The sequence below is a fragment of the Canis lupus genome, chromosome 9, assembly GCF_003254725.2.
Source record: "Canis lupus dingo isolate Sandy chromosome 9, ASM325472v2, whole genome shotgun sequence".
Classification (NCBI taxonomy): Eukaryota; Metazoa; Chordata; class Mammalia; order Carnivora; family Canidae; genus Canis; species Canis lupus.
The window spans coordinates 11588079-11605221 of record NC_064251.1 but is presented as its reverse complement, the minus strand read 5'-3'; positions in this window follow the sequence as shown (position 1 = coordinate 11605221).

Below are 17143 nucleotides of genomic sequence, written 5' to 3'. Positions count from 1 at the left end.
ATTAATTTTTAAAAAGTATAAAAGAAAATAATTTCCTTACTGTTGTTGGAAATAGAATATTCCTTTGTCAAAGGAAGCAGCCAAGACTCCGGTATTGTCCAGTAAAGTGTTTTGGCACCATCATGGTTAATTGCCATGAGATGCTCTCAAAATGACCTGTTCCCTGTTCCTGTTGCCCACAGTGTGGGTTGTTGGAAGAGAAAAGAGAAGACTTTGGTTTCAAGAAGGCAGGAAACTCAGAGTTTATAGGTTAAACCGGAGGTTTGTTTTGGTGATGAGAAATTTGGCAAATCCTCATGAAACAAATGACCGAGGACAGTGTTTTAAAATACATGCTGTGATTTTTCCTCAGAAATTAGCGGGGCGACCGAAATACAGTCCTGTGGTTGCAGTAAGGAGTCTCCGAATGAAAACACTGTGCAGCTATATTTCACAAGGGTCCCCCTTCGAATACCAGAGGGAACAAAAGGCTCAAACAAGGATTTGATACAAACTCACTATTCAGGGCGGCTGTGTGAAGCTTCTCTGTTGGCGGAAAGAATAAGGAGGGAAGTTGTGTCCAGAATTAACATTTATACTGAGTGGAGGAGTGTGTTGGTTTTCCTTTTCCCCAGGGAGGTACATTGATGGGAAAATGTAAACCGCAGAGGCTTTTTAAATGTTGATTATCCTTTTGCAATTAACTGCCCTGCAGCTTTAGACTTGGGTTTGAATTTCGGTCCCGGTCAAACATCACAGAAGACAGGGAACATGCCTCTAAGATGAAACAGGTTAAACTGCTGACCTTGGGAATGAAAAAGTATACTTGGTTTATTTTTCTATTATTCTGCATGGAAAGCCCAATTCTTGTGAACCTTGCGGGATTTAATTAGTTTATTTTAACATCAGGATAAGTTTGTCAAACCTTTATCCTGAATAAAAGAGCATCCCAGCACCTATGGCTCAGCAATATTGGCGACATCGCATATTGAAGTTAATTCTGGGGGGCACCCGGGCGGCTCAGTTGGTTAAGCGTCTGCCTTCGGCTCGGGTCATAATCCCAGGGTCCTGGGATCGAGCCTACTTCTCCCTCTCCTTCTGCCTGCCGCTCCCCCTGCTTGTGCTCTTTCTCTCTCACTCTGTGTTATACAGATAAGTAAAATCTTTTTAAAAAGTTACTTCTGGGGACACCTGGGTGGCTCAGTGGTTGAGCATCTTGCCTTTGGCTCAGGGCATGATCCCGGGGTCCCGGGATCGAGTCCCACATCGGGCTCCCCACCGGGAGCCTGCTTCTCCCTCTGCCTGTGTCTCTGCCTCTCTGGGTCTCTCATGAATGAATAAATAAAATCTAAAAAAAAATTAATTTTGTACATGCAATCCTTGCACGTATCACATATGTAGCAAGTTTGTAGTTTGGGGGAAGATGCTATGAATCTGTAAAGAGGACTCCATGCCAGGCTAAGAGCTGGATGCCCAACTTCATGGGAGTAAAGAGCCCCAATTTAACACCGGCATACTGTATGTACAGCATAACCCCTTCTAAAGTGCACAGAACAAAATTGCATTTGACCCCCCTGCCCAACATTCAAGGGATCTAGTGTCAACCTCCCTTGCCAACCGACCTTCCCTTCCAGCTGCCTTCATGCACTAAGTGAGCACTGCTGCTCCCCCACCCCTACCCCAAGTCCCCTCTCTCTGGCTCACTCTGCTCCAGGCCAGCTCCTGCTCATCTTCAAGCCCAGCTCTGAAGATCACTGCTGGCTCGCCACCCACCCTGGGACCAGGAGCGGTTTCCTTCCTTTGGGTACCACTCCCATCCTACTCCTCTCTCAGGACACGTCAAGCCTTCCACCTTATTTTAGAGCTGTTTCTGTTCCCATCTCAGCTCCTCTGCTGACGGTGAGACTAACTCATCATTGCTCTGCAGATGCTCTTGCTAAGCTCCCCGAGTGCCCATCAGACACCTCTGACTATTCCTAAGAGTAACCAACACAGTGTCCCCTTGTCCAGACACTCACAGTCAAGTCATGACAGGAGCCTGAGTGAAGCCAGGCTGTGAAGAAGAAGTAGCTTCTGAGTTGACTGTCACTAGCTTCAGGAGGGACCTGATCAGACTCCAGATCGGAGACATCAGGAGGTTGAGCTAACAATAATGTCTTCCGTGTTCCTTCCTACATTCAGATTCTTGAAAGCCTTCTAGAACATTCCAGCATGTAGCAAAAATTATTTATAGAAGAATATAGAATGTTATAGTACAAAGTTCCTATGACAAGGTCTTTATTTTTCCCTCCCTCCAAAAAAAAAATTTTTTTTTTAAAGAGGGAGACTGTAAGGGGAAAATTATCTCTAAAGATGTTGAGGGTAACTCAACAGGTTTTGAAAAGTTTGACCCTCAGTGTTTTGTAATTTTTTTCCCTGCGCTCTGTCCTCCAGGGGGAATTTCCCCATCAAGGGCGCATTCGTCTTTCTGAGGTACTGAAAGTTAGAATCTGGCAGCCTCTGAGAGTCATGGGTACTTTCAGATTCATTTGTGTTACGGCCACCATCTTAGTTGAGCCTGTTATGAAAAGTACCACAGATCCAGTGGCTCCCAAGTGACAAAAATGTGCTTCTCACAGTCTGGAGACCAGAAGTTCAAGATCAGGGTGGGAGCATGATGGGGTCCTTGGGAGGGCCCTCTTCTGCTTTTGCATTGACAGAAATAGCTAGTTGGCCCCTTTTTCTAAAGATTACAAATCTGTTCATCAGGGCTCCACCCTCATGACCAGATTACCTCCCAAAATCCCCACCTCCAAATACCATGACACTGGGATTAGGGTCTCAACGTGTGAATGGGAGAGAGGACACACCATTGATGATTCATAACAGTCACCAAAATGTCATCAGGATTGGCTTGAATCCAGCTTGATCTTCTGCTTTTTTTTCCCCCTCCAAGAAGAACCTTTTTCTTTTTTTTTTCAGTGATCAATGCAGAGATAAGGGCCCAGCAGCTTCTGAGCATCTTCTGTTTTGACACCATTTTTGGTATATTTTTTTCACATACTGTGAAAAACGTTTGGTGAAAAAAACCACCCTAATCCCACCACTGTGTCATCATCACTGTAAATAATATTGATGTTTCTGTCTAGTAACTTTTCCCTGTGTATGATTCAGTAACATGTCCTTAGCATAAGTCCCAAGGATAATTGTTTTAAGTAGTTGCGTATTTCACACGGTACCTGCCTAGATCTTTCTACTTGAACTTCTCGCCCAAACCAGAGATACCAACTGTTCTGACAACAGCAGCAATGATGACGCCCACTTTGTTTTCAGATGCTTGCCAATCAGATTATTTGAGAGCCTGACTCTTTCTCCCAGGCAGTAGTGCTTGGTTCTGAAGTCCTCCTATGTTCTCATAAATCCAACATCTCAAAGACCTTCCAGATTGTCATGAGAACTGGACCCACATTTGATTCGAGGCACCGTAGAACAGAACAGAACAGTCTAAAATTGACTCCATATTGTGCAGATGCCTGGTATTGCATGAATAATTCTCAGTTTGGGGATGATATCTCAAAATGTGAGAGTAGATAATTTTATCCATTTAGCGATTGAAGAAAAACAAAAATGATTTTATTTCTGCATTGTAAAATTAAGCTTCATTTTACTTCTGTTCCTAGAATTGGAGGGCTTTTTAAAAATTAGTTTTGTGTGTCCAAGGACATTCTCTAGAACCACAGGGCTTATGTCCAAGGATATCCTCATGATTGTTTATAAAAGCCAGCTCAAAACTATCCATGACTGGCACCCAAAGGGCACTCAGCTACCAAACCTGGGGGGGTTTTAGCTGCCCATGACTTGATACTTGTCTTTAGTCCCGTCCTCAAGTAACCAAGGTTTTTGTAACAATGTCCAAATAACGTTCAATAAGTTCATGAAAAGATGCTCAACACTATTAGCCATCAGAGAGATACAAATCAAAATCACGATGAGTTACCACTTCAGACCTATTAGGATGACTAGAGTTTTTTAAAAATGGGCATAAGTGTTGGTGAGGATGTAGAGCAATTGGAACCCTCAGACATCGCTAGTGGGATTGTAAAATAGTCTGTAGCCCCTTTAGAAAACCATCTGTCAGTTCCTCAAAACATTAAATACAGAATTGCCATGTGATCCAGCAATTTCAGTCTTTGGTCTAAACCGCAGAGAAACAAAAACATGCATCCACACAAAGATTTGTACGTAATTATTCATACCAGCGTTATTTATAATAGACAAAAAGTAGGAACGGCCCAAATGCCTAACAAATGATGAATTCATAAAATGCAGCAAATCCGTTCAGTGAAATCGTAGTTAATAAAATGAATAAGGTACTACTGATCCATGCTATAGGATAGATGAACCTAGAAAACATTAAGTTAAAGAAGCCAGACGCAAAAGGCTTCATCTTTACAATTGTATTCTATAATTCCATTTATAGGAAATGTCCAGAGGAAGCAACTCTATAGATACTGAACATATATTGATGGTCGTCTAGGAGAATCAGGCAGTGCTGCTAATGGGTATGATCTTCTTTGGGGGATGATGATAATGTTCTCAGATTGAGGTAATGCTCACATAACTCCGTGAATATGATAACAGCCACTTATGGAACTGAATTTAAGATGCTTAGAGTCTAGGGGCTCCTGGGTGGCTCAGTTGGTTAAGCTTCCAATTCTTGATTTCGGCTCAGCTCATGATCTCATGGATCATGGGCTCTGAACTCTGCAGAAGTCTGCTTGACATTCTCCCTCTGCCCCTCCCCCTGCTCTTGCTCACACTCTTTCTCAAACAAATCAATAAATCTTAAAAAAAAAAAACATGCTTACAGTCTAGTGGGACAGAAAATACATGTGCATAAATAATTAAAGCAGGATATACAGTAATAAATACCGGGGACTAGATAAATTGCTGTGTGTCTTCAGAGAAAGGCAATTACTTCCATCAGGCTGGAATTGGGGACACTCTTGTGGAAGAGAAGGCCTTCCCAGATGACCTACACATACTGGGACATGAGAGTGGGGTAGGCTGCATGCCGGCTGGATGGGACAGCAGAGACACAAGAAAGCAGTGTTCACTGAGCAGCCTCTGTAAGGTGCGAGAAGTAAAGAGGACAAACACCTCCCCCTGTCCCCACCCCAAGAAATTCACTGTCCAGTAGGGGAAACAAAACTACAAAAGGCTGTGATAAAAGATGAGTAAGTCAAAGGGAGGTTCTGTGCAGAGGGGACAGCATGTGCAAAGGCCGGGAGCTTACAAACGGGAGGAGCAGTAAGAACTGTCCCTGAGAGTTAGAGAGGCCCAGACAGGCAAAGCCCATGGCAAAATATTCATTGTTCATGAGGCTATTTCTGCAAATTTTGTGTAAGTCGAAACTTTCCAGAATAAAAGGTTAGAGGGGTGCCTGGGTGGTTCAGTCCGTTGAGCGTCTGTCTTGGGCTCAGGTCATGATCCTGGGGTCCTGGCATGGAGCCCTGCCTCAGGCTCCCTGCTCAGGGGGGGGGCCTACTTCTCCCTCTGTGCCCCCCTCCCACTTGTGATCTCTCTCTCAAATAAATAAATAAATAAATAAATAAAATCTTTTTTAAAAAAAGGAAGAAAAATCTGGAAAAAGAGAAAGACATCATGGCCTTGTGGAAGTGGTGTTGTAAGTATTAAAAACAGTTTCAAAGCCTAGACTCGAGTGGAGTCCCTACCAGAAGGTGTGAAGGGCTGAGCCAGGCCAACTCCACGACCTCAAGATGCGTTTGCCTCTCAGCCAGTCGTCGAGTGGCCTCGTCACAGTGAAGCCCCCCGGGGCCGCCCACTCTCAGCAGCCTGTGGGTGGCCCATCTCTGGAATGGCTTCTGTGCTCAGTCATACAAGAGGTCCCAACCACCAATTCCAGCAAAGGACACATCTCATTATGTTGTTTTCACTCAAGCTTTCCAATCCAGATGACCAGATAACGATTTTCTAGAGAATTGCTGGGTGGAGATGAGAGGGGGAGGGGGCTTTTTCCTTTTATTTTGTGAGCTTGTTTAAGGAATGACCAGGGGATGCTTCTGTAATTGAGAAACCAAAGCTTGATCTTGGAAGCAAGACGTGCTTGGATTCACATCCCGGCTTCCCTTACTAAGCTGTGTGACTGCAGGCAAATGACGTAGCCTTTCTGGGCATCTGTGACAGCCTCATCTGTCACACTGCCTGCCCGACGTTGGTTATTAAACATTAAATGCAGAAACTCTGCGGTGTCAGGCATGAAATAGGACTTGGGGTTACCTACTGTTTTCGTCTTTAAAAATGTTAGATTTTTATCTTCATTTTCCTCTTTTATCCCCTTCGATTTCTTTGTCTTTCTTCTTCACCCTCCTTGCCCTCTGTGTCTCCTTTTTCATTTTAACAATCTTGCCCTCAAACAAAACGGAAACCAATGTGTGAAAGTCTCAGCTGTAATACTACCTTTGCCACCCAGAGGTGATACTTGAACTGGAAGTCCCTGAGAAAGGAGTTGTGTTGATATTTGGTTGGAGGAGGAGGGTACAGATACAAAAATCTAACTTCTATTAATTAAACCTTACATTAAAAGATCTGTAAGCAAAAATACATGGGCACCTCCATGTATTTCTTTTGATTGGCACTATGGGTAGGAGGTGTTATTGAATCAATGGCCATTGATTTAGCTCTACTCTATTTGAGCTCTACTCTATTTTTACTATGGAAAAACACCAAATACGTCTTTTTTTTTTTTTTTCTTAAATTAGCATTATGTTCAGGCAGATACTGAACATTCCTCAGTGGGTAAAGGGTTTAACACTCATTTTGCAAACATGTTTAATTCAGACAAGATTGATACAGAGAAAATGAGGCCTCTAGGTTGCCCCATGTCATTTTGGCCCTTAGAAAGTGAAAACCGGGGGCGCCAGCGTGGCTCAGATGGTTAAGCGTCTGCCTTCAGCTCAGGTCATGATCTCCCTTGCAAACCCACCCTGGGCAAGTGGAGACATCACCGGATCAGGGGAGGCCCCCTGACCAAAACTGGCCCATCCAGCGGCTGACTGGGTGGCCCACAACACAGCTCTCCTGAGGAGCAAGCTATTAGTTAATCAGACTAGCTCTCTGGACAGAGACAGACAGACAGACAGAGACAAAACAGAGCTACATTGTGTCCTGGTAGCTTTCCCGGAAAGGGCTCGAATACCCTCCCTCCCCATCCTGAGGGGAGCCCCGACGGTTCCCCATTGCTCCCTGTCCTTACACTGGCCCCGGGCTTCCTACACAGCTCAGAGGGCACAAGGCAGAGGCAAGGTGCACAGTTAGCAGGTTTCCTCCCCAACCCTTTTGCTTTGCATCTTTGCGTTCAGATGTCTACATTTTAAAATTCCTTTTTGTGGTTGTATATTTCTAGGTGCCTTCCTGAACTTATGTTGCTTTCGCAGGGCCAATCCACCCAAATATCCAGAATGTTCTCCCCATCTCAAGACCATAACTTAATCACACCTGCAAAACCTCCCCCTCTACATATGTGGTGACATTTACAAGTTCCAGGGATTAGGACTTGGACATCTTCTGGTGAAGGGGCAGGGGGTGGGGGCGCTGAGGGGAGTGTCCCAATCAGCTGTGATTCTCTGCCTCCACCTCCCATTTGCACCAGAGCTGTATCCTCCTTCTCTCCAACCTTCCCTAACGGCAAACACGTCCACTTTCCCGCCCAGCCCGGCTCCCCTCTGACTCCCTATCTCTGTGACAGCCACATCATTTTCTCCATGACCCCACTTGGAGCTGTCTGTGACCCTTCCAGCTCCTTCCCTACCCTGACCCCACCCCACCCCACCCACACTTTGTATTAGTCACAGATGGCAGGATCACGAAGAGAAACTTCCCATTGAATACTTTAGATTCGCAGAGACAGAGCAGAGCCTGAGAGGGAGGTGGTGACTTGGCCATGTCACGTGGTGATTTAATGGCAAGGCTGGAGGAGAGCCCAGGGCCCCCAGAACCACCTACGCCGGCTGCCCATCCTGGTAAAAGTCCTCTTGAGAATGGTGCCCCCCATCCTTCCTCTCTAGCCCTGCTCTCACCCCCTCTCCGAGGGGTACTGCAGAGGCCACCTGGGACCTCCCCATCTGGCCTCCCCATTGGCCAGTCGCCCCATCTTCTGTTCCCTGCTTTTACCTGACTTGGGTCACCCCCGTGGAAGTAGTTTCAGCATCTCCCTGTGACACAGAAGCCAAGTCCAACGAGTCAGCAAACATTTATCGAGTGTCTATGATGAGCTGGCTGCCTGGGTGTGTGGGGAGCTTGGGGGGGGAGCAGAGAGGATCCATGATGAACCAGACCCAGGCCTGGCCTTTGATCACAGTGTGCGCCATGGGCTGCCTCGGCCCAAGCATTCACCTGTGTCACCTCCCTCTCAGGCCTTGCCTCCCCGGGCCCCCGGCTGCCCCCAAGCTGCCCACCTCCACAGCTGGAGTACCTGTGCTCCTGCTTCTGCAAGGTCAGGGGCTGGCCCCCCATGTGCAGAATGCCCGGTCCCCTCCTTCCCCAGAAATGCAGGTGGGGTCTTCAAAGCCACAGCCAGGCCTTGCCCACGAAGCCCGCCCTGCACTCTGGTCCAGAGCCCTGGATCGACCCCCGTCGCCAGAATGTGGTTCCCTCCTTCCCGTCCTGCCTCAGAGCAGTTTTCTGTGTCCATCCCCACTCCGCTCCACCTGCCTCTTGTGGTTTCTGCTACCGCCTGGCAGGTGCAGGGGTGGGGGCGCCACAGTGGTCTGTCCAGCAGAGGCACCCCTGACTTGGTGGCCCCAAAGCCCCCTGTCTCTGAATGCTGTGCAAGGGCTGAGAAACCCCCAGGGGTGCCTGTCACCCATTCCCACCCCAGAGACTAGAAAGCTGGGGTCCTTGGGGAACTCCTGTTCGGTCCCCGGTAGTAGGCGCTCCTGCCTGTGGTTAAACAGAGCCCACCCTCTCTTTTGACCCTGAGAAACCCGACCAGCCTGAAGGCGCAGATTCTTGACATTTCTATGGGCGTTTTACCCAGTTCCTGTGACTGTGGGGCTTCATTACCTATCACTGTATAACAGATGACCCCCCCCTCAAAAAAAAAACTCAGTGGCTTGAAACCCCAGCGATGCAATTTGCATCTGTGGGTTGAGGATTTCAGCAGGGCTCACTCAGGGGGGCGGCTGGTCTCCGTCTGGGTGGGACATCCCAGAGGAGCCTCCACCACCCGTTGGGTGCCTCCCCTGGCTTGGCTCCCGAGTCGGGGGTGGCGGGATCGGGGGTAGCAGGGGCGCACATCAGGCCCAGACCTCAGCTCTCCTTTGCAGACACTCGGGGCCTGTCCCTCGCCGTGGGGCCTCTCCGACAGGGGAGGCAGACTAGTTCCCCCCGTAACGCAGGGAACTCAAGAGCAGAATCCGAATCCACCCAGCTTTCCTTTTCTTTTTTAAAATGAGAGACACAGAGAGAGAGGCAGAGACATAGGCAGAGGGAGAAGCAAGCTCCCCTTAGGGAGCCTGATGTGGGACTCGATCCTGGATCCTCGGGATCACGCCCTGGGCCGAAGGCAGACCCTCAACCGCTGAGCCATCCGGCGTCCCTCCACCCAACTTTCTTAAGACATAAGCCTAGAGCTGGTGCGGTGTCACCTCTGTCACATTCCATGTCTTAAGCAATCCAGACTCAAGGATGAATAACATCAATGCCAGGAGGGCATGAGTGCCAGGAGGTATGAAATCCAGGGATGGGGCTCACAGTGGCCACCACTGTGACAACCTCCTCTCCATGTCCTACCTTTCCAGGGGGAGTCTAATTCTTGGAGGCATGGAGGGGCGGCTTCAGCCCTCAACACCCCTCCTAAGGGCTGGCTCCGAGGAGTTGCTTCACCTATGTTCATTTACTTGAGAGAAGAGTAGGAGAGCCATATGGTGCCATCTGAGTGGTCCTGTCATACCTCGAGCCCCTTTGTCTCCAAGAGATTTCCTTTGGATCGGTTGAAGGGAAGGGAAGTGTAGCATTTTGGGCCACCTTCTCCTTTTACAGATGAGAAAACTGAGTCTCATTTGAGTTATTAGCTTATACATTTGCTAAAGGCCATATAAAAAAAGTAGCAGGTGAGACTAGACACCCCAGGACTTCTTTTTTACTGAAAAATAGGGAAATAGGGGCGCCTGGCTGGCTCAGTTGGTGAAGCATGTGACTCTTGATCTCGGAGTCATAAATTTGAGCTCCACATCAGGTGAAGAGCTTGCTTGAAAAGGAAGAAAAAAAGAAAGGGAGACAGAGAGAAAAAGAAAGAAAGAGAAAGAAAGAAAGAGAGAAAGAAAGAAAGAAAGAAAGAAAGAAAGAAAGAAAGAAGAAAGAAAGAAAGAAAGAAAGAAAAGAGGAAGGAAGGAAGGAAGAAAGAAAGAAAGAAAAAAGAAAGAAAGAAAGAAAGAAAGAAAGAAAGAAAGAGGAAAGAAAGAAAGAAAAAGAAAATTAGAGAAATAAATTTACTTTTCAGAAATTCCTTCCCCAGCCAACTTCTCCAGACTGTATCTAGTCTATAAAACAGAAGATATCCATGCTTTCTTCCACAGGCCACCTTCACCCAGATAGTCACTGTTGTGCTTGGATATACCTGATTATTTCTCATGCCCTTTGCTGGAGCCCAAAAACGAGTTATATGGTGGCAGCGACTATCTGGGAAGGCAACTCACTCCAGATGTGATAAAACTAGTTCCCTGGAGGACAGGATAACCCGCCACCTTCTCTCCCAAGAGAATATTTGCAAACATTTCCATATTTGAAAACTACTTGAAAAAAGGTTTGGTGACTCTGGGTGCTTTTTTCTGGCTCATTTTCTGTTTGCACGTTTCTTTCTTCTAACTTATTTTTCCAACCTTAGTCTCTTCTTTGCCTCTTTACGTCTTCTACACTCTGCCTGAAGGAAGTCACCAGATACACCTCATCCTCTCTCTATATTTTACTTGTGTTCAAGTCATTATCTCCACTGAACATGCCAGACCATGCTGTCTCCACCTGGTGATTTTTTTTTTTTTTTTAAAGATGCATGCAGATACCACCCCTGCAAAGGGGCCTTTCTTCATCCAGTTCCCTCCAAGCAAATGTGATCTCCCTCTCCTCTGAGCTTGGAACACCTGGGGGACCTTCTGTGTGGATCACCTTTGGGGCCCCTGGAGGGGGTTACTTGCACATTCTACACTGTAAGCTCCTGAGGGCAGGGCTTGTGATTTACCAGACTTTACTCTCTCTGAGTCACCCAGCACTGTGCCTTACATGGGGAGGTATTTGCTATTTGTGTGGAATTTGGCTTTGTGCATATAGAATTACCTTTCTTATCTTCCCAGAACCGTGTATAGGTTGTGTGAGCGAGCAAGGAGGTCACCCCCACCTCCAAGAATTTGGAGATAGGAAAAAAAAGATTTCCCTTGGAGATAGAGTTGCCAGATTTAGCAAATGGAAATACAGGATGCCCAGTTAATTAGAGTTTCAGAGAAACAACGAATAATTTTTTTAGAATAAGTATGCCCGATGCAATACTTGGGACATGCCTAGACCAAAAAATTATTCGTTGTTTCTCTGAAATGCAAATAACTGGGAAACCTGCATTATATCTGGCAATCTCACTTTGAGAGTTAAACCGCAAAGCTAACACATCTGGAGGAGAATAAAGAAAGGTAAAGTCACCTTCAGAAGTCAGAATGGGTCCTTCAGCCAGGCTTGATTGCAATTGGAGAATATAAGGAAAGCATATTTTCATATTCAGAAACACTTGAAACCTTCTATTGTGACGGATCTTACGAATGTGCCAGTCAGGAAGGCGGTTGGCCAACGATGGAAAATGGAAAGGCACCCTGACCTCATTGCGGGGACAGACTTACCAGGCCTTTGAGTGGCCACTGGGGTCACCCCAAAGTCCCCACATTTACCAGGAAAACTTGTTAGAATCTGGTGTCCCATTGCCTCCTGGGACTGCATGTGCTGATCTGGGACTATGTGGATTTAGCAGGGTGACAGTTAAAAGGCATTGGGATTTTTCTTTAAAAAATATTTGTTTGAATTTTATTCATTTGAGGGAAAGAGAGAGCACGTGTGGTGGAGCATGAACAGTGGGGAGCGTCAGAAGGAGAGAGAGAAGCAGACTCCCCTCTGAACAGGGAACCCAAGGCGAGGCTCCGTCCCAGGACCCCGGGATCATGACCTGAGCCCAAGGCAGGTGCTTAACCACTGAGCCCCCCAGATGCCCCGGTTTTGGGGTTTTTCTACACCATTTTCTCTGTGCTCCTGGATCACCCCCAAGTGACACCCAGTGTCAGTAAATTGTGTATTTTCAGTTACCACACTCTGTTCTGCTGGCTGTTTACTACAACAAATGGTAGAAAATCATTTCTTCAGGCTCGAAGTACGAGATCATATTAAGGGGGCACCTGGGTGGCTCAGCAGTTGAGCATCTGCCTCCAGCCCGGGGTGTAATCCTGGGGTCCCAAGATCAAGTCCCGCACTGGGCTCCCCGCGTGGAGCCTGCTTCTCCCTCTGCCTGTGTCTCTGCCTCTCTCTCTGTGTGTCTCTCATGAATAAATAAATAAAATCTTTTTTTTTTAAAGATCATATTAAGTAGCATTTACTAAGTGCTTCCTATAGCTTACACAATCCTTATAACAACTCCATCCCAGTTTCAGAGATACAGAAACAGACCTAGAGAGATGTCGTGACTACCCGTCCCAGGTCACACACTCAGTAAGTGGCACAGCTGGGACTCAAACCCATGGCTTCTTCCCATTATTGACATTTCGGCAAGCATCTTTCTTCACACACACGCACACACAGACACACACACACACACGCACCCATGTTTTTAAATAAATAGGCTCAAGTTATATACACTGGAAACTTTTTAAACCTTTTTTTTTTTTTTTAATTCAGCAAGGTTTGGGAAACATCCTTCCATGGCCCCCAACTGCCACGCCATAGTATCACACATAGGAGAGCTCTCAATGTTAATAAATCCTTTGACAACTCAAAAAACAAACTCAGGAAGACTCCAGATATGAAATCCAATGATGAAGGAGTAAGAAATATTCACCCTTGAAAGAAATATCCTCACGCCCTCTCACATGGAAGGCCATCAATAAAAGTCTCATTAGTTTCAAAGCCACCGGAGAGCCACCCAGAGTAAGCAGAGTCTTTCCACGTTCTGTGTTTTATGGGAGGACACTGAAGTTATTTGAATTTCCATTTGAAAGGCTTTACCCAGATCACGAGGCTGGATCCTGAATCAATGGAGGTGTGGCTGTCAAACCAGAGACTCTTTTTTTTTTTTTTTTTTAAGGATTTTATTTATTTATTCATGAGACACACAGAAAAAGAGGCAGAGACACAGTCCGAGGGAGAAGCAGGGACACAGGCCCAGGGAGAAGCAGGCTCCTTGTGGGGAGCCTGATGCAGGACTCGATCCCAGTACCCTGGATCACGACCTGAGCCGAAGGCAGATGCTCAACCACTGAGCCACCCAGGCGCCCCAAACCAGAGACTCTTAATAGGAGGAAAGAGAAGGGTCTGTAAGGAAGCACGATGGGGAGACCCTGGCCAGTTCTTTTACACCTGCTGTTTCAGAAGCCGGTCACTGTCAGGACTGTAAATTAACCCCTGGCTGGAAATGGTTATGAAATCACTGCTTTCTTACTTTCCAGTGTGCATGTCTCCAAACCCTTCCCAGGAGAGTTCCTGGCCTACAGAGTTAAACCACCCCAGTGACTCACGCCAACGGGCTGTTTTGTCAGAGTGCATTTCCATAATTAGAACTTGTGACTGACAAGTCCAACCACGAGGATATATCACAAGGACTTGTCGTGAGTGCCGATTTCTTAGCAAAAAATGACCTGCTAAAATGTCAGGGCTTTGCGTTTTTGCCTTTGGGGTTTTGCTATGCTGTTAGTAATGTGGTCAGCTTCTTGTGATAATAACCAGTTGTCAGGGGGCTTTTCCAAGTCTTGTTTCATCATCTCAGCCGCCCTACGGGGTAGAGATTCTTACTGTCCCATTTTGTGGATAAAAATCCTGAGGCTCGAGCTGCTGAAGTATTTTGTCCAAGAGGGGCGCAGTGGTGTCTCAACTTGAGCCCAAGTCCACTGATCATGGATTCTAGATTCTCTGCTCCTGGTGCACAGGCCTGAGCTTCCAGGATATTATGAAGTAGTTTGGTTTAATCCTCATGATCTCTACAGAACCTCCCCCCAACAACCAGGGTTGTCAGCCTGTACCTCATTCACTCGGGGCCCCTGGTGCCTGCTTGGCTGACCCAGGCCACCGGGCAGCCCAGAGAGAGCAGTGACCCAGAAGGGCAGGGAGGAGAGTTTCCAGGCAGGAATGCTCTGTGGTATCAGATGCCAGGAGTGATACGGCGGATAATGTACCACGCTTTGTTGTGACTTTGTACCTTTTGTACATGCTGTACCCTTTGCCTGGACCGTCCTGTACTGGTCAGTCCCTACTCCTTTAAGACTCAGCTTCAAATATTGCTTCTTTCTCCGCAGGGTGGAAATAGCATTATGTTTAAAATATAACACAACGTCATTATTTTAAAAAGCCAACACAAATAAAATTAAATAAATAAATAAATAAATAAATAAATAAATAGCTAGCCAACCCAAGGTAACAAGTTTTTAAACTTATTTTTGATACACACATTGAACATGTATGTGTGAATTTTATACCTGATGTGTGTCATTTACGTGTTTCTGTATTTGCAAATTTTACATATAAAATATGTACATTTGTATATAAGGATGTAAAATACCCAAGTGGTATCATATTGCATATGGATTTTTTTTTAGATTTTATTTATTTATTTATTCATGAGAGACACACAGAGAGAGGCAGAGACACAGGCAGAGGGAGAAGCAGGCTCCATGCAGGGAGCCCGACGTGGGACTCGATCCGGGTCTCCAGGATTAGGCCCTGGGCTGAAGGCGGCGCTAAGCTGCTGCACCACCGGGCTGCCCACGTATGGATTTTATAACTCTCATTTCCACTCACCGTATAGTGGATACATTTTATATGTGTCAGTAAGTACTGATTTGCATAAGATTTTTTTCAGAATACTCAAAAAAAAAAAAAAACCATAAAACTAGTAAACACTCATCACAGCAAATAAATAATACTAAAAGACATAAAGAAGAAGGTAAACAGCACAGAAAGCCCTCCTTCTAGAGAGAACCATCGTTAGCATTTTGGCAAACATCACCTGTGCGCACACATACACTTGTGCCGTTTCATAAATAGGCTCAAGTTATATATTCTGTTTTGGAAACTTTTTAAAGAATTCAGCAGGGTCTTGGCAATATCCTTCCATGTCAATAAATGTAGCACAAGATTAATCTTTTTCATGACTGTGTCATATTCTATTGTGAGATTATAATTTTACGTACTTGACTGAGATGCTAATGATGAACGTTCAAGTTCTCAGGATCTTCAACAACATCATGATGAACACCCACGTATATAAAGTATTCTCTCTGGAATAAGAGGAATGGATGGAAAAATCAGTATGTACAATTTGGGAGCTTTCCTGTGATTATAGTGATGCTTAAATAACCCATACCACGAAAAAGTGTAAAAGTGCAGCTGGGGGCACCTGGATGCCTGTGGTTGAGCATCTGCCTTAGGCTCAGGATGTGATCCGGGGTCCTGGGATCGAGTCCCGCATTGGGATCCCCAAATGGAGCCTGCTTCTCCCTCTGCCTGTATCTCTGCCTCTCTCTGTGCATCTCTCATGAGTAAATAAATAAAATCTTAAAAAAATAAATAAATAAAAGTGCAGCCAGTGGGCAGAAGGACCAGGAGTGATTTGTCCTTCTGTCTACTTTTCTGTCCTTTCCCGTTTTCCTAGGTCTCATGACTGTCTTTCATCACGTCGACTCCAGTAGAAACATGTGTTCACGGGCACCCAAGGCCGAGTCTTTGAACCACTCAAGCGTCAGCCCTGGCGGCCTTCTGCCCCTGGTTTCCTTGCACACGCTTGCTTCCATCACTGGGCCTCACTGCCAGAGGGTGGCCGGTCCCCGACCCTGGCTGTCCATGGGCAGCAGCTGGGCCCCCTGCAGGGCCTGGGGCTCCCGGGGTCCCCGCACCCCCCGCGGTGACCACGGCCTGGGCCCCTGCAGGTCGTGAGCTCAGCAGGTGGAGCTTGCGAGGGAGAAGCCAGGGGACACACCAGGGCCTGGAGGCCTTTCCTGCCTGAGCGCACAGAGGGCCTCCCCGAACCGCCAGGCCCATCTCCCTGGGGTGCTGCCGCCGCCCTGACCTGGCCACAGGGAAGCTGGCTGCTTCTGGGCAGCAGCTGTCCCCTCCCCCAGAAAGGCTAAAAGGACGCCGCAGAGGATGTCTTCAGTATTTCCATAGAGGTCACCGATGGAGTGGGCTGTTTTATGTTTGCTTAGTGCTGAGACACTTCCTCTTTCATTTGTGTCTCATTCAGGCTTCCTCCCCCCCCCCCCCCAGCCTTCTTGGAGCCTGAAAAAGGGGAACGGGAAAGAAAACTGAAAATTTCAGATGTGGCTGCAAGGCTGGAGTCTGTCTCCGGGGGTGGGGGTGGGGGTGGGGTGCGGGGGCAGCACCCTGCAGAGGGCCTGGAGGCCCCTCCACCTGCCTCCCTCCTCCCCTCATGCTACCCTCTGTAGCTCCCCCACCCCAGGTAACCCTAAATGCCCCCGGAGATCATTGGAAGCCCCACTTCTTTTGGGGGCGCAGCGTTCTCAAAGCAAAAACCAAAGTCCGCTTTCGTTCCCTTCATTGAGCTGATTGTACTCATTTGCAAGAAAGACAGATATAGGTAACACGAGTGCGTGTGTATGTGTACACACTTGCCCGTGCACATGCGCACACGTGCACACACACACACACACTCACACACACTCAGATTGTGGCAGCTTTTGGAAACCCGTCTGAGGCACAGAAAGTAACTCGCCTGACATCAAAGGACTGCAAAGGGGCCACAAACAGCAAAAACCTTAGAGACTGCCTCGAAATTTCTGCATGATTGACGATAAGCATCTATTTGCTCCAGTAAGTTGAAGTAAAACTGTAACATTTTATTTGTTCCGGGAAACAGTAACTGAAGTCGCAAATCATGAATAATAAAAGATAGAAAAATCCTCTTTTCACC